Source organism: Lycium barbarum, chromosome 8 (genome assembly GCF_019175385.1).
Source record: "Lycium barbarum isolate Lr01 chromosome 8, ASM1917538v2, whole genome shotgun sequence".
NCBI classification, from domain to species: Eukaryota; Viridiplantae; Streptophyta; class Magnoliopsida; order Solanales; family Solanaceae; genus Lycium; species Lycium barbarum.
This window is the reverse complement of record NC_083344.1, coordinates 51,750,263-51,776,679: the sequence shown is the minus strand read 5'-3', so window position 1 is coordinate 51,776,679 and position 26,417 is coordinate 51,750,263.

Below are 26,417 nucleotides of genomic sequence, written 5' to 3'. Positions count from 1 at the left end.
AATCGAAGAGAAAACTTCAACAAATCTCCTGTAATAACCTGCTAAGCCCAGAAAGCTACGAACCTCCGTAGGAGTTGTGGGCCTTGGCCAAGTTTTCACTGCCTCAATTTTTTGACTATCCACTCGAATCCCATCGGCTGCAACAATATACCCTAGAAATGTCACTAAGTTCAACGAGAACTCACATTTGGAAAACTTTGCAAACAATTCTTGAGTTCGAAGAACTCCAAGGACAACACGCAACTGATCCGCATGCTCTGCCTCGGATTTAGAATACACCAAGATATCGTCGATGAATACAATCACGAACAAATACAGAAAAGGCCTAAATACATTGTTCATCAAATCCATAAATACGGCCGGCGCATTCGTTAGCCCAAACGACATTACCCGGAACTCAAAATGACCATATCTTGTTCTGAAGGCTGTCTTAGGGATATTTTTCTCCCTAACTCTCACTTGATGATACCCGGACCTCAAATCAATCTTTGAAAACCATTTGGCACCTTGTAATTGATCAAATAAGTCATCAATCCTCGTAAGAGGATATTTGTTCTTGATCGTCACTTTATTCAATTGCCGATAATCAATGCACATTCTCAAAGAGCCATCTTTCTTTCGGACAAATAATACGGGTGGTCCCCACGGGGATGAACTAGGCCTAATAAAGCCTTTATCAAGCAAATCATCCAATTGCCCCTTCAACTCTTTCAATTCCGCGGGTGCCACTCTATAGGGAGGAATAGATATGGGCTTAGTGTCTGGCAACACATCAATTGCAAAATAAATCTCCCGCTCGGGAGGAAGGCCTGGAAGCCCCTCCGGGAATTCATTCACCACTGGAACTGACTGTAGAGTCGGCGACTCAGCTTCTACATCTCGAACTCGTACTAGATGATAAATACACCCTTTTGTGATCATTTTCCTTTCCTTTAGATAGGAAATAAACCTATCTTTTGGGGATGCCGTATTTCCTTTCCATTCTAAAACTGGTTCTCCCGGAAACTGGAAACGAACCATTTTCATCCTATAATCAACATTGGTATAACAAGAAGCCAACCAATCCCTGCCCATAATGACATCAAAATCTACCATCTTTAGCTCATGCAAGTCAACTATAATATGGCGGTCACCTATCACAACTACACAATCTCTATATACTCGGCTAGCTATTACCGATTTTCCCAGGGTGTAGACACCTCGAAAGGTTTGATCGACTCCAGCTCGACTTCAAATCGACCCACAATATATGGAGTAACATAGGACAATGTGGAGCCCGGATCAATCAAAACATATACTTTATGAGAGAATACCGATAATATACCTGTGACCACGTCAGGAGAATACTCAAGATCTTGGCGTCCAGCCAAAGCATAAATATGGTGTTGAGGACCGCTAGAAGTGGGAGATCTCCCTCTGCCACTACCATGACTGACTGGTGCATGTGAACCTGGCCCCGTAGGGCGTGCAGAAGCTGAAGATCCGGCTACCGACCCTGATGGCTGGGTCCTACCTCTACCATACACTGAGGGGCAATCGCGCATGATATGTCCTGATCGACCACATGAATAGTAACCATCTGAGCCCAATCGGCATCGACCCCAATGCAACTTCCCATACCGGGAACATCGTGGTACAGGTGGCCTTGACTGGTCTGAACCATCTCTGAACTGAGGTCCTGAATAACTCGGGCTCGGCCTTGAACGAGCAGATCTATCAAGGCTCTGGCCTGAAAACCGTGGAGATGCACTGGTCATAGAATAGCCTGAATGTCTAGGGAACTGCTGCTACCTGTGTCTGCCTCTAGACTCACTCATCGGGCCTGAAGATCTGGCCCTCTTGCTATGACCCCTATCCTACTTGCGTTCACTTCTCCGCTGCTGTAGGCTTTCTTCTAAGTTCTGAGCATGTGCCTGAATACGTGCAATATCCATACCGTCCTGAAGGGACGCAGTCAAACATCTATCCATAAAGTGTGGTCCTAAGCCCTTCATAAATCGGTGTACCCGGTCACCCATATCCGCTACCGTGGCCGAAGCATACCTGGACAAGGAATTGAAGCGGAGACTGTACTCTAGAGCACTCATGCTACCCTGTCTCAAATTTAAGAATTTATCGGCCCTAGCTCGCCGAACTTCTGGAGGCATATAGTGTCAGAGAAAAGCATCAACAAACTCTTGCCATACCGGGGGAGGTGCATTGGCTCCCCGTGAAGCCATCCAGACTGTATACCACTTGACCGAGACATCTCTCAATCTATATGACGCTAACTCCACCGACTCGGTGTCTGAAGCATGTATCAATTGAAGCGTCCTCAACATACCATTAATAAAGTCCTGAGGATCCTCCTCCGGCTTTGACCCAAAGAATTCCGGAGGGTTTAAAGTAATGAAGTCACGGGCCCTTGCACTAACAGCCCTGTCACCCTGCCCTGTACTTTGCCGCTGAGTCTGAGTAGCAACCAATTGTGTAAGCAAATGTATGGCCTCTTTCACATCTTGGTCCGACGCATCCGGTGGAGGAGGTGGAATTCCCCCACGCTCCTATGTAATAGGCACTGTCTGGGAGGGCTGGGATTGAGCCGCACTCTGGGCCTCACTTTAATCTACTACCGGTGGCGGTGCTTTTCTGGCCCGCTTTTCTGCCACTGTTTTTCCCTTTTGTGCTGCTGTAGCACTTTTCTTTGGCGGCATTCTGAAATATTCAACACACGATTTAGGAATGAGAATCTCTTATATCATAACTCTATCGCACGATTCTTATGAAGAAAGAAGGTCATTTATTCCTAAAATGTCCGCAGCTTCCTGTTTATAAGTGTGGCGCGCAACACACCCATAACCAAGACTCTATTAGACACGGCTCGTAGACACACCCTAGGACTGAACTGCTCTGATACCACTTTTGTCACGACCCGACTTGGGCCGGGACGAGCACTCGGCACCCCTTTAACATACCTTTATATAACGTCTAGGTGAGCCATAAATCAAATCATGCATTCTAGCCATCAATCATACTAGTCCCAATTGGACGAAAACAATTTCTTATATCATCATAGGCATCTATGCCACATCAATGTACATGGGCCGACAAGGCCAACAAAATGAAATACAAAATATAGGCCGACAAGGCCACACACATCTAACCACATACACATGTCTACGAGCCTCTAAGAAGAGTATAACACATCACATGAGCGGGATAGGACCCCGCTATGCCCATAATTATATACACAAAAGAATCTATTCCAAAAGCTGCGGCTCCGGATGAGATGGAGCTCCGCAATGTAGTCCCTAAATAATGAAGCTATGGATCGAATCTATCTCCCTGGCGACCTGCGGACATGATGCAGTGTCCACAAACAAAAGGACGTCAGTACGAAGAATGTACCGAGTATGTAAAGCATGATCAACATCAAAGAGAAAGCGTAATAGACAGCATAAACGATAACATAAGATGGAAGACAATAATGTCATTGTCATAGCACACTTACTTTCTTTCCATAGGGACATTCCATTTCCATCATGTGTCCGTATACAAAATCTTGTTCATTCGTATTCACACTCCTATTCATATCATCTACATTTTATATACATTGCTTATACATAGCCTTTGCACAACATTTACATATCCTTAGCATATTCGTACTCATATTGATGTCATATATATGTGTATATACTGATAGCCTTTATATAGCTTTTGTATAGCGTACCCGACCATAAAGGATCAGTGTTTCATACATACTTGGCCAACCAAGGCTCAAGGTCATACATACCTGGCCCTACCAAGGCTTCAGGGTTATCCATACCGTCTGCAGAAGTGCGCGCGCGTTGCGTAGTCATATACATACTCTATACATATTCATAAACATACATTCTATACATACATTCTACCCAATATCATAAGCTCGGGGTTTTATCATAGCCCTTCATAGGCACACATACATACAATAGCCCATAGGCATCTTAATCATCACATTATCCTCATCATTATTACTATCATAATCACTATCTTCGTTGTTATCATTACCTCTATCTTATAGGCCTACTCGTCATACGAGGAACTTAGTACTACCGTAGCACATCAAGCATCGTGAGCTTATTAGCACGGAAGGTCAATCATTTGTAGAAACCATAGACTTATAGAAGATTTAGACGTTAGGCCAAAGAACCATGCCTTATGAAATAAGGGTTAGCCTTACATACCTTTTCGTTCGACTATATAGCACTTGCACGTTCTCTTTCAATACTTGCGTTTATACCTTCATTAAGGTCATACTATCGTTAGAATATACAACTAGCATAAATGGCTAAAGCTAGGAAAAATCGGACAGCATTTCCTTTATTTATACAACATTCCTCCATATCATAATTCAACTCCCAAACGTCAACAATACATCTACAATATCATAACAATAGCCTTTAGTCATCTACATTATCCATATTCTCAATTCACTTCCCATTTTCCATATTCAAGTCCATAACACACGATTTGGTCCATTCACGTACAATGTCTATTTCATGATCTTAACGTCATTTATAACCCATTCATGTCACAACACAACAACAATCATGATTCAAATAAAACTATTTCTCAAAATGTCACTATTCATCTTTCATGACCCATTTTTCTATACTCTTCTAAAATCCAAGCATTTTAACTTCCAAAGACCTTAAACAACACATAAATACCATAAATCTTACCTTAGATGTTGTAGGAACAAGCCTTAGTCGAAATACTCCTCTTGAGCAAAAACCCTAGTTTTCCTCCATTTGGATTTCTTGACTTGAATGATCTTTAATGGGTTGGCTTACACTTGATTCACTTGTTTTATGTTGTTGATGGCTTAAAATCCTTGAAAACTTGTGTAATAAATGTAGAGAGATGTTTTAGAGAGAAGGGATGAAATGTGGAAATGATTTCATGAACTTGGTCCCTTATTTAATAACCCATCACTGATCTGTCGGGGTCCATTATACGGTCCGTATAATTGATTGTAAAACGTTCCTTTCCTTCACCCTTCACTGTGACCATTATATGGTCCATTATACAGGCTGTATAAATTTATACGGTCCATATAACTGGCCATCAAATTCCACCAGCGAGCACCCCTTTCTGTGATGGTTCTACGGTCCATTATACGGTTCGTAAAACATTATACGGTTCGTATAATGAGCCGTATAACCCACCAGTCCACTGAACTTGCTCTCGTCACTTCGTTTGGTCTCCAATCCTCATGGAACCTTCTTAACACTTGTTTAATACTTCATTAACAATCTAAGGGACGTTATAACTCTTTCCCAAAACGTCGTTAAGTCGCCATTAACTCGTTGCTCGTATTTCTTCACTAGTTCATTCACTTGCGTATTAGCGGAAGATTTTCCGAGGTGTAGCATTCTTCCCCCATTAAGAACATTCGTCCTCGAATGTTAAGTACTTGGGGATTCTATAAAAATTTCGCCAGAGTTTCCTCATTAATATGGCACTACCATCCTGTCACAACAGCCCATAATAACAATGCCTCACAGGGCAACAACATAATAACAATAGAATTTGGCCACTAACGACCCAAAAGCATAAATGCAAAACATACATACCTTATGATCTTGACGTCTCATCTTGGCCCTCTTCCAAGGGCTAAAATAAATGGGAATATTTTGAACGCATACTTTCTTCCGCTTCCCACGTCATTTCTTCTCGTTTGCTGCTTCTCCATAGAACCTTAACTGAGTCTACTTCTTTGTTTCTAAGCCTCCGTACTTGCCTATCAAATATAGCAATGGGTATTTCTTCATAAGTTAGATTTTTGGTCACTTGAACATCATTTACTGGGACGATACTCGTAGGATCTCCAACACATTTACGAAGCATCGAGACATGGAAAAATGGATGAACTGACTCCAAATATGGAGGTAAATCTAACTTATAGGCCACCTTGCCTATCTTGCCGCACAATCTCTTAAGGCCCTATATATCGGGGACTAAGCTTCCCCTTTTTGCCAAATCTCATCACGCCCTTCATTGGCGACACTTTCAAGAATACCCAATCCTTATCTTGGAACTCTAAGTCTCTTCGACGAGTATCTGCATAGGACTTCTGACGACTTTGAGCCGCTAACAACCGATCTTGTATGAGTTTGACATCCTCTATGGCTTGCTGGACCTAGTCTGTCCCTATCAACTGTGCCTCTCCAATTTCAAACCACCCAATTGGGGACCTATATTTTCGCCCATATAAAGCCTCATACGGTGCCATTTGAATGCTAGAATGATAACTATTATTGTAAGCAAATTCAATGAGTGGCAAATGATCATCCCAACTACCTCCAAAATCTATCATACATGCCCGTAACATATCTTCAAGATTCTGAATAGTACGTTCGGCTTGTCCATCGGCTCTTGGATAAAATGTCGTGCTAAGGCTCACTTGGGTCCCTAAACCCGCTTGGAAAGACTCCCAAAATTTGGCTGTAAACTGAGTTCCTCTGTCTGAGATAATCGATACTGGAACACCATGGAGTCTTACTATCTCTTTAACATACAGTTTTGCATAATCTTCAGCCGCATACGTAGTCCTGACCGTTAAGAAATGAGCTGACTTTGTGAGCCTATCAACAATCACCCATATGGAATCATACTTACGTCGAGAACGGGGTAAGCCTGTAATGAAATCCATGTTAATCAGTTCCCACTTCCAAGTTGGGATTTCTATAGCTTGCAACAATCCGCCCGGCTTTTGGTGCTCGATTTTCACTTGTTGGCAATTAGGACATTGAGCCACAAATTTCGCGACATCTCTCTTAATCCCATTCCACCAATATACAGACTTGAGATCATGATACATTTTCGTCGCTCCGGGGTGGACAGAATAACGAGAACAATGAGCTTCTCTCAAAATCTGGTGGCGTAAACTTGCCACATCAGGGACACATAATCTGCCTCGGCATCGGAGAACTCCGTCTCCTGAAATATCAAATGATGACTCCTCTTTCTGAGGGAGTGTATCTCTGTACTGCATTAGCATGGGATCCTCATATTGTCGCTCCTTCACCTCTGCTACTAGCGACGAGACTGCAGAATTCTGAATAGTAGCTCCGCTGCTACCTGAGTCCACTACTCGGACTCCTAGGCTAGCTAACTGTTGGAGCTCACGGGCCATTTCTCTCTTCTCTGGTTGTACATCACTTATACTTCCCATCGATCTACGGCTAAGAGCATCAGCCACAACATTTGCCTTTCCGGGGTGATACAAAATATCAACATCATAGTCTTTTAGCAATTCTAACCATCGTCGTTGACGCAGATTCAACTCTTTCTGCTTGAAGATATACTGAAGGCTCTTATGATCGGTATAAATATCCACATGGACACCATATAAATAATGTCTCTATATCTTTAAAGCATGAACCACTGCGGCCAATTCTAGATCGTGGGTTGGATAATTCTTCTCATGGTTCCGCAGTTGCCTTGAAGCATATGCGACCACTTTAATGTGCTGCATCAACACACAACCTAGCCCAACACCTGAAGCATCACAATAAACAACATATCCTTCCAATCCCTCTAGAAGTGTCAAGACTAGTGCAGAAGTCAATCTATCTTTCAACTCTTGGAAGCTACGTTCACAAGCATCTGTCCATTGAAACTTAGCTGACTTCTGGGTCAACTTTGTGAGTGGTGCTGAAATCGAAGAGAAACCTTCAACAAATCTCCTGTAATAACCTACTAAGCCCAGAAAGCTACGAACCTCTGTAGGATTTGTGGTCCTTAGCCAAGTTTTCACGGCCTCAATCTTTTGACTATCCACTCGAATCCCATCGGCTGCAACAATATGCCCCAGAAATGTCACTGAGTTCAACAAAAACTCACATTTGGAAAACTTTGCAAACAATTCTCGAGTTCGAAGAACTCCAAGGACAACACGCAACTGATCCGCATACTCTGCCTCGGATCTAGAATACACCAAGATATCGTCGATCAATACAATCACGAACAAATCCAGAAAAGGCCTGAATACATTGTTCATCAAATCCATAAATATGGCCGGCGCATTCGTTAGGCCAAACGACATTACCCGGAACTCAAAATGACCATATCTTGTTCTGAATGCTGTCTTAGGGATATCTTTCTCCCTAACTCTCACTTGATGATACTCGGACCTCAAATCAATCTTTGAAAACCATTTGGTACCTTGTAATTGATCAAATAAGTCATCAATCCTCGGAAGAGGATGTTTGTTCTTGATCGTCACTTTATTCAATTGCCGATAATCAATCCACATTCTCAAAGAGCCATCTTTCTTTCGGACAAATAATACGGGTGGTCCCCACGGGGATGAACTAGGCCTAATGAAGCCTTTATCAAGCAAATCATTCAATTGCTCCTTCAACTCTTTCAATTCTGCGGGTGCTATTCTATAGGGAGGAATATATATGGGCTTAGTGTCTGGCAACACATCAATTGCAAAATAAATCTCCCGGTCGGGAGGAAGGCCTGGAAGCTCCTCCGGGAACACATCCGGGAATTCATTCACCACTGGACCTGACTGTAGAGTCGGCGACTCAGCTTCTACATCTCGAACTCGTACTAGATGATAAATACACCCTTTTGTGATCATTTTCCTTTCCTTTAGATAGGAAATAAACCTACCTTTTGGGGATGTCGTATTTCCTTTCCATTCTAAAACTGGTTCTCCTGGAAACTGGAAACGAACCATCTTGATCCTACAATCCACATTGGCATAACAAGAAGCCAACCAATCTATGCCTATAATGACATCATAATCTAAAAAGGTAGGTTAGCTCATGCAAGTCAACTATAGTACGGCGGTCACCTATCACAACTACACAATCTCTATATACTCGGCTAGCTATTACCGATTCACCCACAGGTGTAGACACCTCGAAAGGTTTGATCGACTCCGGCTCGACTTCAAATTGACCCGCAATATATGGAGTAACATAGGAAAATGTGGAGCCCGGATCAATCAAAGCATATACATCATGAGAGAATACCGATAATATACCTGTGACCACGTCAGGAGAAGAGTCAAGATCTTGGCGTCCAGCCAAAGTATAAATACGGTGTTGAGGACCGCTAGAAGTGGGAGCTCTCCCTCTGCCTCTACCATGGCTGACTGGCGCATGTGAACCTGTCCCCGTAGGGCGTGCAGATGCTGAAGATCCGGCTGCCGACCCTGATGGCTGGGTCCTACCTCTACCATATACTGAGGGGCAATCACGCATGATATGGCCTGATCGACCACATGAATAGCAACCATCTGAGCCCAATCGGCATCGACCCCAATGCAACTTCCCATACTAGGAACATCGTGGTACAGGTGTCCTTGACAGGCCTGAATCATCTCTAAACTGAGGTCCTGAATAACTCGGGCTCGGCCCTGAACGAGCAGATCTATCAAGGCTCTGGCCTGAAAACCGTGGAGATGCACTGGTCATAGAATAGCCTGAATGTCTAGGGACTGCTGCTGCCTGTGTCCGCCTCTAGACTCACTCATCGGGCCTGAAGATCTGTGTCACACCCCGACCTCGCTGGGGTGTGATGGGCACCCGACCCTTACTTAGGGCCGAGCGAACCCTCAGACTCTCGCTGCACATAAAATCACGTCAACTCTTTTTTTTTTTTTAAAACAAATAATAAAGTACATAGCAAAACCTTTCTTTCAGAAATATTCTTTCTCTTGGCTTTCAAGCCGAACAAATTTGTGATCATACAAAATTCATTACATACACAGATCGACAACCAATACCCACGACACTGTCTGCAAAGTGTCTAGTAAGATCCCAAAAGCATAACATACAGAATCTGACTCGGCAGCACTCCGGGAACAAATGGAGCTTGCCATCTGCACTGGAACATCTTCCATCTGTCCTCAACTCAACTAGGAGTACCTGCGCGGCATGAAACGCAGCCCCCGAAGAACAGGGGGTCAGTACGGAAATGTACCGAGTATGTAAAGCGGAAATATAACAATATAAGCAAAACCGAGCCAGAAGTATAGAAATAGAACAGGTAGTATCGGATCCGAGTCCGAAACGGAAATACAGAGTGTGTGGCCAGGACCACGATATATATCATAAGCACGGGGTGTAGCCGTCTGAATCGTGATATGAAACAGAGGTACAAAGCCTAACTGGCACGATCATCGTGCGGATCGGGGTACATAGTGTGACTGACATTCCTGCAACCGAAGCTAGGGGTGTAGAACTATAGCCGACTGAAGCATAGTCCGGCTCAATCATGCAGAAGCAACACCAACAGAATCATTCTCCGAATCCGCGGTCCAGAAATGTAGCAGGCAGAACCATGCATGCAGAATCATAAACTTACACAAGCACAGGTAGTATACATTTACCTCAGGTTTCGGCCCTTTAGTGAGGGGCGCAATGGACAGTGCACTGGGGTGTGCACGAATAACCAGGTCGCCATAGGGTTGCCTCTAGTGCACAAGTCATACCCAAGAGGTTCCAGCAGGCAAATACGGCAGTTAGAATGTCAAAATGCTTTACTTTCTTTTGAAAAACATTTTTGTTTCACACATATAAAAGAATCAACGCACAATTTCCACGGCAATAAGTCCAGCGGTCGCTACCACGCATACCGCGGCCAAGTACCCAGCGGTCACTATCACACGTACCGCGGCCAAGGGTCCAGCGGTTATAATCACACATACCGCGGTCGAGGGTCCAGCGGTCACAATCACACATTTGACATACCGCGGTCAAGGGTCCAGCGGTCTATGTCAGGCACAATCACAAGTGCGGTAGACGCGGTCAAGGGTCCAGCAGTCAATGCCACACGTCCGGCATGACGCGGTCAAGGGTCCAGCTGTCAATGTCGGACACGCCGCGGTCGAGGGTCCAGCGGCCAATATTAAATATGCGCATATTCACATAACCGGGCCGGGACTCGGTGAAACAGAAAACAACCATACAGGATACCAAATCACTACTTCCCAAACATAAATCACACGTGCCAGGATCATGCATCACACAAGATTCAGGTATGCCAAAATCGTATATCAAAAAATATAGAAGATAAGTAGTTTATCCAAATTATCAGGGTAAGGTTTTCAAAACGTTTTAGATGTCAAAAACATTTTATAACGCTCATGAAGGTGGTCATAACACCTATCGTATAGTAAACAGCATAATAACCAGGAGTTACCTGCGAACTCCAGACAAGAGTACATTGGCTAAAGCCATACAGCACATATCATGGTTTCTGTCCCCGCAGTTGGTTCAATAATAATTAAAATCCGTCTCAGGATAGATAAAATATCTCCCGTTTAGTAGTCGGGACAATAGCCATAAGTCCCTAGACTTGTCGCACCGAAGTGAGACAAACAAAACCATAGGAGGGGCGCCGGGGGTAACAGGCCCACCTCGGGTCAAGTCGGGGTGGCGGACATGAATCACGCCCATTAGACTCTACGGAGTCATCCAGGAAAGTTTCGGAGTGATTGGATTACATTTGTGAAAGTTATGGAGGTTTAACCACTTTTTTTCAACAAAAGCACCTTTTGAAGTTCAATTGAATTGAATGAATAGTACCAAGAAATCAATCTCGGTTTCCGATGAGCAGAATTTCCCCCGAGGCTAAAATCTCCACCTAGCACACCTAGGACATGCCAAAGAACAAAGGGGAAGGCTTTACATACCTCGATTGCGCCTTATGCTCGCTTGGCTTCAATTCCAATTTCGTCCAGAATCTACAAATGGTCATGTTTACCAATTGTCAATTTCAAGCTTTTCAAGAATCTAAGCTTAATCACATAATTGCCTACCGAAATTTCGGCAACATTTCCCCTATAAACTCGCCTATTCGAATTTCCAATTGCTCTCCTGTTGACACAGAAATACCAACAATAACATATGGACACAACCATATCTTCAATTCTTTTATTTCAACAAGAACAACAACATATCAAAACAGCCCCCAACTATAACATAACGATGCCCGAAATTCTAACGAACACTTGCAATACACCAAGCAGCCCGTATGCACTTCTTATACCCTATTCCATGCAATCTTTTCAGCAAATTTCTGAGAAATACAACAGCAGCCACACGACACCACATCATCTATTCATATGCAACTATACCACATTATTATCTCTATAATCCTTACAACAACCCACAACAATTTTTAACTCCAACTCTAACCTTCACATTCCTTCATTCTCATCACATAATCTATGATTACAACAACCAAAATATTAATTCAAATCGGTCCATCAATTTCAATTAAAACAGCCCCTAATCCATAAATCTCAACAAAACAACAAACGAGTTTATAATGTTGTTTTCTCCGTTCTAATTCGTTAAAACTCTAAATAATCACTTTAATAACATAAAATGAATCTTATAAATACCTTAGAAGCAGATCAAACACGAAAATTTCATTCCCCAAGACCAATATTTAGCTCAAATTGAAGGCAACTCAACGTACAATGCTTTTCTCTTCATGAGCTTCGGGATTCGGGGCTCGAATTTTGATCAAAATGACCTTCTTAGCCTTGAAGTTTTCTCTCTCTCTCTCTAATGTTCTTGGAAGATTTTATGTTAAATGAAAAGCCCTCAAATAAATTTTCCTTATATACGTGACGTTAATGGGCCTCATGGGCCGAAAGGTGAATGTTTGGATCGGGTCACAATTTTCTGCCCTGCCAGCCCAACTTGCATCGTCCATATCTGCTTATCCAGATATCGTTTTGACGAGCGGTTTATTGCGTTAGAAACTATACTCGATGAACTTCATTTTAGAATTTTGAAACACCTTAAAACTCCTCATATACTAGGATATATGCCTCCAACAATATGGGCTAAAAATCTGGTCCGAGATATTTTCTGAAGTTGTTTGGATTCATTTCGTTCAGCTTCATTTAACTTCTAATCCTCTTCCGACCCTCATGTAACCTCTTATACATACATATACATACTCATATACGCTCATAACGCGATTTCAAATCCTTTAGGTTACGATGTCACCTCGGGATACTTAAGGCAACCATATATATATAACGATATTCTTACTAACTCGATTAACTTTCCTTGAACTTTCTTAACTCATTCTTTCTTGTCTTAATTAAAATAGCACGGACTCTTACGGGGTATAACATCCTTCCCCCCTTAGGAACATTTGTCCCCGAATGTCAAATTAGTCCTACATAAGTATACTGCTTCTGGTGATGTTATAACGAATCATTTGTAACTTGAACTCATCTATCATGATGTGCCTTTCTTTACTTAGCCTAATTCCATTCTCCACCTGACATCGGTTAATATTGATCTTCCAAATATAGTAGACACTATTTAGCTACCTCTGTAATCGACTGCAACTTACCATGTCCATCTACACTTGAAGCTTAAGTCGAGTTCTTCTTGATCGTCCTCTTTAAATTCACTGTCTTCTTGTAACTAGCTTGTTCTGACCATCTCACTTAAGTCATTTTGCAATTTCCCTTAATCCCACTTATAACACTTTAAGCATATTATCTCGTGTCGTTTATCTATTTTTGACTCAACTCTTCTATTGCCTCTTTACTCAGATTTGCTCTTAGTTCTCCTATCATGCATCTTATTGCAAGCTTTACACGAGTATGTGTAGGTACTCAAATCAGCCCAGAAAATATCTTAGCGTTGTCTCACTAGTCTTTATGCTTTACTTTACATTCTTCCTTCATACCTTCCAATAGTATCGGGGCCCAATTATGGCTTTTGCTCTCCGTACTAATGATGTCTCTGTAGTTTTGCCTTAAACCACCTTACACCTTTCTTTGACGTATCCAAAATATTGCAACCGCACTATTGTTATTGAATTCTTACCCTTTTTATATTTCTGGGAAAATTTGGGTAGAGGTTCTTCTGTACTTCTTACTATCCCAAAACCTGCACGCAGGAAATACCAACAATGCCTCACAGGGACAACATATATACGTATATATATCATATCGTATCATAGCCACACAGGCCTAAAAATTTCAAGTAAAAGTATAAAGATGTCGAGAGTTACCTCACATGTCCAATTCAAACTGCACCTGTTACACTTTCCTGTTTACTTTCCTACCTACCTTATCTTTCATTCTTCAACCTTATTTTTCAATCATATCTCAATATTCTTACCTTATCCAACATGCCCCTTTCGCACCGTTGCTTACCTGTGTACAGTGTAGCTTCCCATATCATCGGCCACTTTCTTCTGTCGATACCATTCTTCAGCTGAAATCAAGGGTTAGTAAAAAGGAAATTCCTTTCCTACAGCTGGCTCTATCGCACGATCCAGGATTCAAAGAAGATCAACAATCCCTAGATGCCCCGTAGTCTCTTGTTTATAGATGTGGCACGCAACACACCATAAACAGGACTCTACCAGACACGACTTTGCAGACAACCCCTAGGACAGACCTGCTCTGATACCACTCTGTCACACTCCGACCACGCTGGGGTGTGATGGGCACCCGACCCTTACTTAGGGCCGAGCGAACCCTCAGACTCTCGCTGCACATAAAATCACGTCAACTCTTTTTTTTTTCTTTAAAACAAATAATAAAGTACATAGCAAAACTTTTCTTTCAGAAATATTCTTTCTCTTGGCTTTCAAGCCAAACAAATTTGTGATCATACAAAATTCATTACGTACACAGACCGACAACCAATACCCACGACACTGTCTGCAAAGTCTCTAGTAAGATCCCAAAAGCATAACATACAGAATCTGACTCGGCAGCACTCCGGGAACAAATGGAGCTTGCCATCTGCACTGGAACATCTTCCATCTGTCCTCAACTCAACTGGGAGTACCTGCGCGGCATGAAACGCAGCCCCAGAAGAACAGGGGGTCAGTACGGAAATGTACCGAGTATGTAAAGCGGAAATATAACAATATAAGCAAAACCGAGCCAGAAGTATAGAAATAGAACAGGTAGTATCGAATCCGAGTCTGAAACGGAAATACAGAGTGTGTGGCCAGGACCACGATATATATCATAAGCACGGGGTGTAGCCGTCTGAATCGTGATATGAAACAGAGGTACAAAGCCTAACTAGCAGGATCATCGTGCGTATCGGGGCACAGAGTGCGACTGACATTCCCGCAACCGAAGCTAGGGGTGTAGAACTATAGCCGACTGTAGCATAGTCCGGCTCAATCATGCAGAAGCAACACCAACAGAATCATTCTCCGAATCCGCGGTCCAGAAATGTAGCAGGCAGAACCATGCATGCAGAATCATAAACTTACACAAGCACAGGTAGTATACATTTACCTCAGGTTTCGGCCCTTTAGTGAGGGGCGCAATGGACAGTGCACTGGGGTGTGCACGAATAACCAGGTCGCCACAGGGTCGCCTCTAGTGCACAAGTCATACCCAAGAGGTTCCAGCAGGCAAATACGGCAGTTAGAATGTCAAAATACTTTACTTTCTTTTGAAAAACATTTTTGTTTCACACATATAAATGAATCAACGCACAATTTCCGCGGCCATAAGTCCAGCGGTCTCTACCACGCATACCGCGGCCAAGTACCCAGCGGTCACTATCACACGTACCGCGGCCAAGGGTCCAGCGGTTATAATCACACATACCGCGGTCGAGGGTCCAGCGGTCACAATCACACATTTGACATACCGCGGTCAAGGGTCCAGCGGTCTATGTCAGGCACAATCACAAGTGCGGCAGACGCGGTCAAGGGTCCAGCAGTCAATGCCACACGTCCGGCATGACGCGGTCAAGGGTCCAGCTGTCAATGTCGGACACGCCGCGGTCGAGGGTCCAGCGGCCAATATTAAATATGTGCATATTCACATAACCGGCCCGGGACTCGGTGAAACAGAAAACAACCATACAGGATACCAAATCACTACTTCCCAAAGATAAATCACACGTGCCAGGATCATGCATCACATAAGATTCAGGTATGCCAAAATCGTATATCATAAAATACAGAAGATAAGTAGTTTATCCAAATTATCAGGGTAAGGTTTTCAAAACGTTTTAGATATCAAAAACATTTTATAACGCTCATGAAGGTGGTCATAACACCTATCGTATAGTAAACAGCATAATAACTAGGAGTTACCTGCGAACTCCGGACAAGAGTACATTGGCTAAAGCCATACAGCACATATCAGGGTTTCTGTCCCCGCAGTTGGTTCAATAATAATTAAAATCCGTCTCAGGATAGATAAAATATCTCCCGTTTAGTAGTCGGGACAATAGCCATAAGTCCCTAGACTTGTCGCACCGAAGTGAGACAAACAAAACCATAGGAGGGGCGCCGGGGGTAACGGGCCCACCTCGGGTCAAGTCGGGGTGGCGGACATGAATCACGCCCATTAGACTCTACGGAGTCATCCAGGAAAGTTTCGGAGTGATTGGATTACATTTGTGAAAGTTATGGAGGTTTAACCACTTTTTTTCAACAAAAGCACCTTTTGAAGTTCAATTGAATTGAATGAATAGTACCAAGAAATCAATCTCGGTTTCCGATGAGCAGAATTTCCTCCGAGGCTAAAATCTCCACCTAAGACACCTAGGACATGCCAAAGAACAAAGGGGAAGGCTTTCCATACCTCGATTGCGCCTTATGCTCGCTTAGCTTCAATTCCAATTTCGTCCAGAATCTACAAATGGTCATGTTTACCAATTGTCAATTTCAAGCTTTTCAAGAATCTAAGCTTAATCACATAATTGCCTACCGAAATTTCGGCAGCATTTCCCCTATAAACTCGCCTATCCGAATTTCCAATTGCTCTCCTGTTGACACAGAAATACCAACAATAACATATGGACACAACCATATCTTCAATTCTTTTATTTCAACAAGAACAACAACATATCAAAACAGCCCCCAACTATAACATAACGATGCCCGAAATTCTAACGAACACTTGCAATACACCAAGCAGCCCATATGCACTTCTTATACCTTATTCCATGCAATCTTTTCAGCAAATTTCTGAGAAATACAACAGTAGCCACACGACACCACATCATCTATTCATATGCAACTAAACCACATTATTATCTCTATAATCCTTACAACAACCCACAACAATTTTTAACTCCAACCCTAACCTTCAAATTCCTTCATTCTCATCACATAATCCATGATTACAACAACCAAAATATTAATTCAAATCAGTCCATCAATTTCAATTAAAACAGCCCCTAATCCATAAATCTCAACAAAACAACAAACGAGTTTATAATGTTGTTTTCTCCGTTCTAATTCGTTAAAACTCTAAATAAACACTTTAATAACATAAAATGAATCTTATAAATACCTTAGAAGCAGATCAAACACGAAAATTTCATTCCCAAAGACCAATATTTAGCTCAAATGGAAGGCAACTCAACGTACAATGCTTTTCTCTTCATGAGCTTCGGGATTCGGGGCTCGGATTTTGATCAAAATGACCTTCTTAGCCTTGAAGTTTTCTCTCTCTCTCTCTCTCTAATGTTCTTGGAAGATTTTATGTTAAATGAAAAGCCCTCAAATAATTTTTCCTTATATACTTGACGTTAATGGGCCTCATGGGCCGAAAGGTGAATGTTTGGATCGGGTCACAATTTTCTGCCCCGCCAGCCCAACTTGCATCGTCCATATTTGCTTATCCAGTTATTGTTTTGACGAGCGGTTTGTTGTATTAGAAACTATACTCGATGAACTTCATTTTAGAATTTTTAAACACCTTAAAACTCCTCATATACTAGGAGATATGCCTCCAACAATATGGGCTAAAAAGCTGGTCCGAGATATTTTCTGAAGTTGTTTGGATTCATTTCGTTCAGCTTCGTTTAACTTCTAATCCTCTTCCGACCCTCATGTAACCTCTTATACATACATATACATACTCATATACGCTCATAACGCGATTTCAAATCCTTTAGGTTACGATGTCACCTCGGGATACTTAAGGCAACCATATATATATAACGATATTCTTACTAACTCGATTAACTTTCCTTGAACTTTATTAACTCATTCTTTCTTGTCTTAATTAAAATAGCACGGACTCTTACGGGGTATAACAATCTGGCCCTCTTTCTATGACCTCTATCCTGCTCGCGTTCACTTCTCCACTGATGTAGGCTTTCTTCTAAGTTCTGAGCATGTGCCTGAATATGTGCAATATCCATACCGTCCTGAAGGGACGCAGTCAAGCATCTATCCATCAAGTGTGGTCCTAAGCCCTTCACAAATTGGTGTACCCGGTCACCCATATCTGCTACCATGGCCGAACATACCTGGCCAAGGAATTGAAGCGGAGACTGTACTCTAGAGCACTCATGCTACCCTGTCTCAAATTTAATAATTTATCGGCCCTAGCTCGCCGAACTTCTGGAGGCATATAGTGTCGGAGAAAAGAATCAACAAACTCTTGCCACACCGGGGGAGGTGCTTTGGCTCCCCGTGAAGCCATCCAGACTGTATACCACTGGACCGAGACATCTCTCAATCTATATGAAGCTAACTCCACCGACTCGGTGTCTGAAGCATGTATCAATTGAAGCGTCCTCAACATACCATCAATAAAGTCCTGGGGGTCCTCCTCCGGCTTTGACCCAAAGAATTCCGAAGGGTTTAAAGTAATGAAGTCACGGGCCCTTGCACTAATAGCCCTGTCACCCTGCCCCGTACTTTGCCGCTGAGTCTGAGTAGCAACCAACTGTGTAAGCAAATGTATGGCCTCTTTCACATCTTGGCCCGACGCATCCGGTGGAGGAGGTGGAGTTCCCTCACGCTCCTCAGTAATAGGCACTCTCTGGGAGGGCTGGGATTGAGCCGCACTCTGGGCCTCACTTTCATCTCCTACCGGCGGCGGTGCTTTTCCGGCCCGCTTTTCTGCCACCGTTTTGCCCTTTTGGGCTGCTGTAGTCCTTCTCTTTGGCGGCATTCTGAAATATTCAACGCACGATTTAGGAACGAGAATCTCTTATATCATAGCTCTATCGCACGATTCTTATGAATAAAGATGGTCATTCATTCTTAAAATGTCCGCAGCTTCCTGTTTATAAGTGTGGCGCGCAACACACCCATAACCAAGTCTCTACTAGACACGGTCTGTATAATGAGCCGTATAACCCACTAGTCCACTGAACTTGCTCTCGTCACTTCGTTTGGTCTCCAATCCTCATGGAACCTTCTTAGCACTTGGTTAATACTTCATTAACAATCTAAGGGACGTTATAACTCTTTCCCAAAACGTCCTTAAGTCGCCATTAACTCGTTGCTCGTATTTCTTCACTAGTTCATTCACTTGCGTATTAGCGGAAGATTTTCCGAGGTGTAACAATATATATACGTGTGCAGCGCGCATGCGTACAACCGCTCCAATGATGGCTTCCTTCACCTTGAAGAGTTCGTATGTGTCAACTTGTAATGGCCAAATTGCCATGGACGGTGGAAGAGGCAATTGTTGTCTTTACTTGCCAATTGTTTACTTACAAGGAATACATATATAAAGCTAAGGACCTGATCTTGTCTATACTAATTATATGTCTCATATTATGCTAATCATGTGTATTATGCATATTTACATGCTGGTATATCTCATGTTAACATCATAACCAATCCTTGTTAACTTTCTAAATTACTCGGCTTCTAATCTCTTCCAGCATGTACTTAGCACTTGTTAAACATAGTATAAATAATTATAACCTCAAAATATCCTTGCTCTTCAAGCGTTCGTCGGGTACTTATGACACAACTCAACGTGCAAAGGTACGAGATGTAACAGCACGAAAACACGGGATGTAACACTTATCGCTTGTTAAACATAGCATAAATACTTATAACGTCAAAAAAAATATTTTCCTTGAACTAATGTCGATTAAATTACGACAAGTCGAATGCACAAAAGTATGGGATGTAACATATTTCCCCCCTTTAGAACATTCGTCCTCGAATGTTAAACTAGTCTTGTATAAACTAGAACTCGTCTATCCTACTGTGCTTCCTTTTGCTTAACTTAATACCATTCTCCACTTGACACCAATTAATATTGAATTTCCAAAGAAGGCGATCATAATTTAGATACTCCCATAATTGACTGCAACTTACTATATCCATCTACGCTTGAAGCTTAAGTTGAGTTTTTCGTGTTGTGGAGTCATCTTTCAAGTAACACTATAGAATAGGAGCTGTCTTTCCCTTGGGTAGGTTTACCATCGCATATTGTTTCCTCTTGTTCTCTCTTCTTCTATAGTTACTCCCTTAAGATGTATCGTTCACTTCATCTTATCTCTTAATCTTTAAATAAGATTTTATAACGCGCAGACGTCCCTAGTCAATATATTAGACTTTACAATACTTGGAATGTTTCATGCTTCTGGTAACCTGTAGACTCTTCGCAGATTCTACGAACAAAACGAAATTTATCAAGGTGTACATTATTTTACTTTAATAACCTTACATTGCTCTGCTGTTCTAGTCCATATTCTGAATCTTCAGCCCGATGTATCCCTTCTCGACTTCTTTAAAAGACTTTAACTGTCACTCTACTTTTAGCTCTTAATCTCAATCTTTAGAGTTGGACACCAAGTAGTGCTGGAGTTCCCTCATATAATAACTTTACATAGTTGCTCTGTGCTATAACTATCATCAACTGGTATTATTCTGAAAGAATTTTGGATTTGACATATAAATTCACTGTCATCTAGTAACCAGCTTGTTCTGATCGTCTCACTTAAACCATTTCACAATTTCTCTTAATCCAACTCGTAACACTTTAGGCATATTATCTCGTGTCGTTTCTTTATCTTTAATTCAAACCTTCCTATTTCCTCTTTACTCAAATTTTGCTGTTAGTTTTCCTGTCACACATTATGTTTCAATCTTTACAAGAATATGCGAAGGTGCTCAAATTAGCCCGAGAAATACCTTAGCGTCGTTTCACTAGTCTTTATGCTTTACCTTACATTCTCCTCTTGTATCTTTCAATCTGTATCATGGCTCAATTATGGTCATGTCCTATTTGCCCTCAGTACTAATTCTATCTCGGTAATTTGGCTTAAACCATCTTTCCATCCTTCCTTAATGTGCCCGAAATATCGTAACCACATTGTTATTACTGAATCCTTACTCTCCTTATCAAATACTCACTTGGTCTTATTCTTAACATACCAATATTAGTAAGTTGTATAACTATTCTTGTACGACTTGTATAAAATATATCCAACCATAGTCATAGTCTTTCCTTCTCCTGGTTCATTCTGCTTTACATATCTCATCCGTACTAAAAATCGCTCGTAGCCTATCTTGTCATACTCCTTTCCCTTCCTTTATTACCCCTTTGATTTTCTCGTATTCTACTATAAGATTTTCTCTATCCCTTCTCCTTACTACTTATAAGTCACAATATCATTAGCGAACAACTCTATTGCCAACATCTTAGCCTTTAGCCCAGTATACCGTAGCTATCCTTTATAATATCTCTTAAGTTACTTGTTACCATTCTTCTGTCGTACTCTTTCTTTTTATAAGCACCCACTTGTAATGCCACATCATTCAAGATCTTTACAGATTCTTCTCCGCACCATCTCAAATACCATCCTGTCTTCTATCCATTCATTGCTGGCTTTCAGATCTTACTAACTTGTCCCAGCGAGGGATCTCACTTAAAGCTTAAGCATTCATGTCAAATGTGTTGTAGTGTCAATTGTTTCCATCTTACACTCGCATTGCTCTCACCCACTTCCCCCCCCCCCCCCCCCCCTTGAGGGTGTACTTATACCATTATCTGTTTATATTCTGCTCTATGTCCCTATTTCCAATCTCAATTTCACCCGATCCTTTTTCCAATTCACTTGGTATACTGTACCATACTCATGTATTTCTTTATAATTTATAACTTTGATTATCCATGTACGAAACCTTAATCAAAATCAGGAAGTGACGAGAACCTTTCGATATATAGTACCTGTAGTCATTCCAAATTCTCAATTAGGTAACACTTATATTCTGATGATAAGTGTCCAAAGCTCTCTTATAACGATATCTTTATCCCTGCGGATATAATCTGTTTCCTCTAACAAATTTACAATACCTCTGTTGTTTCTTAAAGCCACAATTCTTGTCCTTTAAGGATTTCACTATTTCCGAGGTGAGGTCATATATACGCAGTACTCCTTTATGACTTATGCTTTTTTTCCCTTGTCGTGTACCCAGTACCAACTTCTAACTTACTCAAAATCATATCGAGTTCATCTTAATGTCAATCTTATCTTATCACCTTGTCGTCCTATTACACCTTTAAGTTCATAGCTATATATTTTCCTTTCGTTCTATACTCGTACTCAGTTAATTACGTCTATCTTGGGTGCTTCCTTTAATATTCCCTTACAATTTCCCCAGTCTATGTCCATCTTTTATCCTGTACATGAAGAATCTCATGCTACCCCTGTATCCTTCGGAAACCACTACTCCTGCATAATCCCTTTCTCTTTTTCAAAGTGTATTCCGTTCATCCCTATTTGCTTTTATCACCCCAGTCATTTTATAGCACTAATTCTACCTCATTGCTCATCTTTCTATAGTTTGGTCTCTCACAGTTCCGTCACTTATATTACTTATGTTCTCGACTATATATGTTGTAACCTATTACTGCACTGGTATCCCGCTCGCTTTCTCCTTATTTCCTTCTTTCAACTAACTCCTTCTTTTCTTGTGCTTGCTTTCATTCTTGTTATCACAAAATCTTTATCCTGAGGTTTCCCTATAGAACATTATAAGTCTTTCTTATTCGTTCTATACCTTGCCTTTCCATTTCACATTTTCCTTTATGCTTTAGTCGCATAGGTCACGTCATATCTTTTAGTTACTTCCTCGCTAGGCTTTACTTATTTTCATAACAATCCTTATTATATTCACATTATATCCCGTTTGCAATGGGTCTTATAGTAGTGTATCACTTCTTAACCCTATTCACGATACTTACTATGGTTCAACTACACTCTGTGGAGTAGGTGTATTTAACCCTTTTACCCTTTCGGGTCAATCTTATCCTTAATACACAAGTTGTCTTATCAATACATTTATATTCGTCACAATTCTTCCTCCTCCGTACTCTTGTCTCAATCATACCATTTCTCCTTTTAACTATAAACTCGTCGTAATTTATCCCTGCTTATCAATTCAGTCAATACCTCAATATAACATTCTATTAAGGTTTGCTAGCCTTTTCTAAATCATCCCTTAGTATCACAAGCCCTTCCAAATTATCTTAATTTTTCTTTTTACCATATTAACATTGACCTCATAATTACTATTACCATCGATTCAACAGTTAACTCGTTTCTCGAAATCAGCCATACTCGCAACTTAGTCAAATCCCATCATTACTATTGACACGGCCTTTCAAGAATATTACGAACTTATATCTCTTTCTCTTGTTAATTCTAGAAAACATTTGGCAGAGTTTCCTCTGTATTTCTTACTATCTCAAAACCTGCAGGCAGGAAATACCAACAATGCCTCACAGGGACAACATATACATATATATTTTATCATATCATAGCCGCACAGGGCTCCCCATATTAATAACAGTATGAAAAGGACGAACTTACCTCGTATGTCCAACTCAAACTGTACCTGTTACATGTTCCTGTTTATTTTCCCTTTCAACCTTTAACTACATTTAGATCATATCTACAATATTCAAACTATATCTGACATATATTCTACTTACCGTTACTGATTCCTTCAGCTTCTTCTGTGCACACGTTATAACTGAACTTATCAACAACATATACACATTCAATCCATTTTCTTACTATACTTACAATAACTTACCTTGATGATGGCCAGTTCGCCATTCTGTATATATAATTTCTGCTGACGTAACCTCGATGGAATATCTTACCTCTGTAACTCCCAGTAGCATTATTTACCTTCTCTTGTCGACATCGCTCTCCTGCTGAAATCAAAGGTCAGTATATAAGGGATATCATTTCCTATCTCTTGGCTCTATCGCACGATCTTAGTTATGAAAGAAGGGTAACATCTTAAATGTCCTGTAGCTTCCTGTTTATAGATGTGGTGCACAACACACCCATAAACAAGACTCTACTAGACACGGTCTGTAGACACTCCGAGGATGAACTGCTCTGATACCACTTTTGTCACGGCCCAACCCCGTGGGCCATGACTAGTGCCCGAGCTGGACACTCGTATACATACCTGTTAAATATAGGCAAACTGACTCTTAAGAACAATATGGAGACTTTGCAAAAGAACCTCAAAGGTTCACAACGTCATCATATATAGGTATCCAGATAACCTGTCTCCTGAGGAGTCACAATTAATCAAAATATAATATGATACGCAAGCCGACAAGGCCGCCACTACATGTCAACATGATACGCAAGCCGACAAGGCTGCCACAACATGTCAATACCATACATAAGCCGACAAGGCTGTCACAACTTGTCAATACCATACATAAGCCGACAAGGCTGTCAGAACATGTCAATACTATACGTAAGCCAACAAGGCTGTCATAACATGTCAATATCATATGTAAGCCATATAGACACAGCTGAACAAAACTTATACACAACCCACACATATGTCTACAGACCTCTAAGTGTACAGCTAGCAAAATATGACGGGACAGGGCCCCGCCGTACCCCTGGATAAACATATAGATATACATCATAAGCTCTGTACCAAAAGTCTAGGCTCCGGAACAATGGAGCTCTCCAAGACAGCTGAGTAGAAGTCCTATGCTGAAGGGTCACCAAACCGACTATTTGTACCTGCGGGCATGAAACGCAGCCCCCCGAAGAAAGGGGGTCAGTACGAGATATGTACTGTGTATATAAAGCATGAAATACAATAAAGAGGATCATCACTGAAATAGAGATTACAGGAGACAAGTATGTCAATCAAAAATATATTATTACACTTGCCTTATGAAATGTAAATTATGCATGTCACTATCATATATCATACCCGGCCCATTATGGGACTCGGTGAATAAAGTCATAATATGCCATCCTTGGCGCCATAATCACATCATCATATCATCATATCATCATATATATATATATACCATACCCGAACCTCTAGTGGGGGACTCGGTGAACAATGCAGTGAGACTGTGCACGATAACATACCCGGCCCGGGACTCGGTGAAAGACATATTGAGGCATGCACGAGCAGAGTAGTGAGCAACCATATACAGACTAAATCATATCTGAGACTCAATAGAGTAATCAAAATGAACTACCATTTGGAAATCAAGACAATAGCCACCTCAAGTACCTTTCGAATGTCACTATGGATTATATCAAAATAGAACTTCTAGAATCATATACACGCATCAAGACATAATGAAATAGCTTCTGGAAATCAAGAACATTAGCTATCCTAATGGCTCTAAGAATAGGAACTTCTTTGGAATCGTACTGTCTCCTGAGGAGTCACAACTAATCAAATCATAAAATGATACGCAAGCCGACAAGGCTGCCACTACATCTCAGTATCATATGCAAGCCGACAAGGCTGCCACTACAGACGAACATCATGTCATAGCATAACGTACAGACACAGCTGAACATAACTTATACACAACCCACACATATGTCTACAGACCTCTAAGAGTATCGATAGCGAAATATGACGGGACAGGGCCCCGCCGTACCCCTGGATAAACATATACGTATACATCATAAGATCTGTACCAAAAGTCTAGGCTCCGGAACAACGGAGCTTTCCAAGACAGCTGAGTAGAAGTCCTATGCTGAAGGGTTACCAAACCGACTATCTGTACCTGCGGGCATGAAACGTAGCCCCCCGAAGAAAGGGGGGTCAGTACGGAATATGAACTGAGTATGTAAAGCATGAAACACAGTAAAGAGAATCATATTGAAATAGGGAGTACATGAGACAAGTATATCATCCAGAATACCAAAACACTTGCCTTTTGAAACATAAATCATGCATGTCAATATCATATATCATACCCAGCCCATTACGGGACTCGGTGAATAAGGTCGCCACATACCATCCTTGGCGCCATAAACGCATCATAACACCATCACATCATAACACCATCATATATATATATATATATATATATATATATATACCGTATCCCTCTAGTGAGGGACTCGGTGAACAATGCAGTGAAACAGTGCACGAAAACGTATCCTGGTCCGGGACTCAGTGAAAGATATGTTGAGGCATGCACGAGTAGATTAGTGAGCAAGCATATGCAAATTAAATCATATTTGAGACTCAATAGAATAATCAAAATGAACTATCATTTGAAAATCAAGACAATAGACATCTCAAGTACCTTTCGAATATCACTATGGATTATATCCAAATAGAACTCCTTGAATCATGTACACGTATCAAGACATGATGAAATAGATTTTTGTAATCAAGAACAT